At 41.2% G+C, this 4,665-nt stretch overlaps 1 long non-coding RNA gene across 1 annotated transcript; it reads right to left on the bottom strand.

Annotated features, from left to right (window-relative positions):
• Positions 1-2,961: 2,961 nt before the first annotated feature.
• LOC146673272 (uncharacterized) lies at positions 2,962-3,751 on the bottom strand. Its single transcript, XR_014910534.1, has 2 exons — positions 3,470-3,751; positions 2,962-3,224 (listed from the first exon to the last, which is right to left on the bottom strand). It is a non-coding gene; the product is annotated as an uncharacterized LOC146673272 (long non-coding RNA).
• Positions 3,752-4,665: the final 914 nt, after the last annotated feature.

Raw genomic sequence — 4,665 nt, 5'->3', positions numbered from 1 at the left:
AGTAAGCCACCCCCACGCTCCGCCCCTGGTGACAGTTACAGCAGACATTTCCGTGTGCTGTAGTTCTGCTGATCTGGCTCTTAGTTTCTTCTAAATGCCTCAGTCTGTTGGTTTTGTGAAGTGTGGTTTACAGCACAGCGATCACATGATCATGGAGTGCCGACAGATGGCCCACCTGCTGCTTCTGCAGGCAGGTGAACCGCGAGGATTCCCACCTGAATTAATCTTTTATTATCAAGGCTCCTATGACTCATTGGTCAGAGGGAGAGAGATCGGCACGCTGCAGACTAAATTCATTCAAGTTCAAGTTTTCCCAACATAAAACGTCCATGTCCTTAAGCACAAAAACAAAAACAGGCTGAAGAAGTAATAACTCTGATCTCATTTTTTTTATACTTTTGACATAAAATATTGTTAGTTGGTCTGTTTGACTCCATCCACACCCTGACCCGCACGCAGGCAGAAGCTGAAGGCCGTGGACTCAGGCTGATGTCCTCCACAGCAGAACAGAGAGTTTCTTCATCCTCTGAACCATTGCATGTCTGCTCCTGGTTTATGATATAAATTGGGTTATTTCTGCTTCATAAAAAAACAAACTTACAGAAAGTGCAGTTAAATGTATATCATCAGTTTCTGTGTGAAAGCAGCACAGCCCTTAAGACTCACAGGCTGAGTGTGAAGACTTCTCCCACCTTGGAACTGAGCCAGATGAGCTTTCTTATGAAAACCTGACAACTTTCCAGGTAACTTGTAAGGAATTTAGCATTCGGGAGTTATTAGTTCGCAGCCATTGGAGGACTCTGGTCAAGCCCACCAACCGTCTCTCTCTCTCTGACTGTTAAGTGTGGAGTTACAGACCTGCTCTCTCATTCGGGGACTTTCAGCTTCATCTGAAATTCAAAGCTCATCTCATATAGTCTCGTCTGAAGCTCCAATTTGATTTAATACAGAAGCACAGACATGTCTGCTGGACCTGGATCACTCTACTCCACCTTGCTGTTTTTCAGCATCCTTGTGTTTGTCTCTGCAGGTGAGATTTACTGTTAGAAACTGAAGATGAATGAAGAGTATCAGCCTGTTTACATGTTAATAATATTTCTATAAGAGTTATCTTCAGATTGATTCAGTTTGTCTGTGCGGACTGAACATCTGGGGCTGTGATCCAGATGTGACAGAGACAAAGGAGTATGTGTGTGTCCAGGGGTGCTGTCAGGGATTTCTTTTTATCACTCTGGGCCTCATCACTTTAATATTACATGGATCCAGGTTTATTCAGATGTGGATCAATGTTCTGCTTCAAGAAATAGATTTTTTTTATTTCATGGAAGATTGCTACTGCTTCTACATATTTATTTAAAATATTAGTATTGGCAAGTTACAAAATCCTTTGGACATGCATTTTCAAACAGAGTATATTCTGTCTGTCCTGAGACTGAGTGGATCTCAAATTTCAATGTGCTTTAGCTCAATAAAAGCTCTCCTCATGTTTAGCATGAGGCTAAAATTCCCCCTCAGTGGGTCACTGGTGACCTGCTGGATGTTCAGAGGTTCATTAAATCCAACATGACTAAAAACTCAAATGTCAAAGGAAATAAACAAAAATATTTAAAGTCAATCATTCTGATCATAATTGTACTTTGACCTTTAACCTCTCTGCTCTTTATGATTGCTTCTTTCAGATCAAAAGACTGTCTTAGCTTTGCCTGGACAGGACGTCACTCTGACATGTCAAGCTCCAGATAACAAACCTGTTACAGGTGTAAAGTGGAGCAGAGAAGACATCAGAGATAAAAATGTCTTTTTGTACCACAAGGAGCGTTTTGATACCACCAATCAGCATCCATTTTTTAAGAACCGTGTGGATCTGAAGGACATACAGATGAAGAATGGAGACGTGTCTTTGATTCTGAAGAATGTGATAGATGCTTGTAACGGAAAATACGAGTGTCACGTCTTCATCGAAAAAACACACTCATGGAAATCCATTAGAACCATCAGACTGGGTGTTGTTCCTCCAGGTGAGTGAGTAGTGTTGAATGTGTGTGTGATCAGAGGTGAGGCTGCTTCCTGGTTGTTGATGTTTGTTTGTTGTATGGATGAGCTGGTGGATGTCAGAGGCAGACAGATGTTTCTCCAGCTGTTGTCTTTGTGGCTGGTAGTCTAGAGTTTTAATTCAATTGAATTGAATTCAATTTTCTTTATATAGCACCAAATCACAACAACAGTCACCTCATGGCCCTTTATATTGTGCAGTAGACCGTACAATAAGAGATACAGAGAAAAACCCAACAATCATATGGCTCCCTATGAGCAGCACTTTGGCGACAGTGGGAAGGAAAAACTCCCTTTTAACAGGAAGAAACCTCCGGCAGAACCAGACTCAGGGAGGAGCAGATAGCTGCCCCTCCCTAAGCTCTAACCTTACCTAGCAACATTGTTTGGGTAAGGTTAGAGCAGAAACTAATTATTACAAATGTCACTAATATCAGAGATGAGTATAAAACATCTCTGCAGTTCCAGTCAGATCATGTTTCCTGCTTTTTAAGCGAACAAGAACAGAAAAATTCACCAGCATTCAAACTGCCACACGTTATTCCTACTTTTAACTTTTTCTGTTACACCTGTTTCTCTCCTGCAGGAAAACTGGGGAAAATTATCGGCGGGGTAGTTGGTTTGGTAGTTGCTGTTGCGGTTGCTGGTTGTGGTTATCTGATGTGCAAAAAAGATAAAACACAAGAAACCCCGAATCCAGAGTAACCTCTTGCAGGCCAGCAGCAGACTGAAATGGCTCAGAGCTCCTGACAGCTCGACTCCAAGTCTCCTGCTGCTGCTCCATAATCCTGCGTTGATTCCAACCATGGAGAAAGACACGCTGATCATCATCTTTAGACTTCAGACCAACAGTGTGTGTCTGTGCTGTCTGTCAGTGACTCTGAGCCTGAGTCTGTCAATACACAAATCTTTACTTTAATTACTTTTTTTTTTAATTTTTTTTAATTTTTTATTTTTTTATAAATGACATCAGAAACAGCAGTATGCGACATTACGTGATGGCAGAGCTTCAGTTCATCCTTTGTCATTTTTTTTTTTTTTTTAATAAATAGGACAGGGGGAATGAATGAGAGAAAGAGGGGGAGAGAAAGAAAGAAAACCAAAGGGGAGAAGAGACGGTGAGAAGGGGGGGGAAGAGAGAGAGAAAAAAAAAAAAAGAACTCCTGGGTCACCTGTATGGAGAAAAAACAAAAAAAACAAAAAAAAAACAAACAGAGGAGACAGCAAACAACAAAGAGCAACATAATAATAGAGAAAACAAAGCACCATCACAATAAACTAGCTAGCCATAGATATCAGTATTTACTAAATAATAAACGATATTGTGCAGCACGCAAGATAGACAGCGCACAGTGTGCTTTGAGGTAGCAGCCAAGAAAGCTTTAGTCCGCGTCTGTGAATACCCATGTGTGCATACCTGTGTGGATCAGCATGCTTGCATTCCAAAGGTTTCTCCATGTAATGATCTGCTAGGGAGTGTGGGGGGGCCACAGCCCCGTCCTCCAGGGTGTGAAGCGGGTATGGAGGAGATCAAAACTCCAGACATCCAGAGGCCCCCAGAACACAAGAGACCATGGAAGACCAACAGAGGGGCAGCCGCGCCACTGTTCCAGTAAGAGCTGAGGAGAGTCCCAGATGAGGGCTCGCCCAGCAGCCGCGGAGCAGAAGTCAGGGGGAGTTGCAGTGACGCGCCCGTGAGCTCCGCCGGCCCCCAGCTGCGCCTGAGTGACCGAGCCCCAGGCCACCTCTTTACTTTAATTACTGTAATTAAACTGTAACAGCTGATCTCTACATGAGGACGTTTGTATGGTTCAAAAATTTAAAAAAAAACACACTCATAAGATCATGTTTATTTGTAACACAGTTTGACTTTATGTCAGATATCTCTCTGATGTGAACCGTGAAGCATGTTTCTCATTTATCAGACAGTTTCTGGCAGGTAATTCAAATAATGTAAAGTTCTTTATCATCGTCTCTATTAATAAAGATTTGCATTCATGAATTTTGACATTTTCAGTGTTTTTGTCGTGTACAGAGTGTTTGATTTATTTATTCATTTATTTTTTGTAACAAACTTGCTGTGATCGAACCATTTCTGCATCTGTACCTGTAATAACCAGTGCTAGCATTATTACACAATAAATGCAATGTGTTACACATTACTCGTTACTTTTCTTACAAGTGATGTGGTACCTTAGTTAATTAAATGCTGACGAAAGTAATTTGTTACAGTACATTACATTACTTTTTCATTAGTCTGTGAAAGAACCTGAAACACTACTAACAACACAAGCTTTAGGCTAATGCGCCACATAGGGTTGCCAACTCCCTGAAAAATAAATAAGGGACACCTCGTGGCCAGGGCCGGGCAACCCAGTTCACCCTTCCCAGTGTGGTGAATTTTGTAGCTCTTTTTTTGTGTGTGAAATTATTTTTTAACCATTTGACTTGAATTTGATTTAAGCAGATGCATATTCTTTGTGATATGACCATATGGGAAACAAATGATCATTTAGCCATTTATTTTTAGCTCAAAATGACAACATTAACACAGTAAAACAGGTCTCTTTCTTAAACAGAAGCCTGTCATGCTTAACTTTTGAGAATATAAGT

Source organism: Rhamphochromis longiceps, linkage group LG3, assembly GCF_057381845.1.
Source record: "Rhamphochromis longiceps isolate RC_006_pf linkage group LG3, R_longiceps_female_GT1.1, whole genome shotgun sequence".
NCBI classification, from domain to species: Eukaryota; Metazoa; Chordata; class Actinopteri; order Cichliformes; family Cichlidae; genus Rhamphochromis; species Rhamphochromis longiceps.
This window is presented reverse-complemented; position numbering and strand designations above follow the sequence as displayed.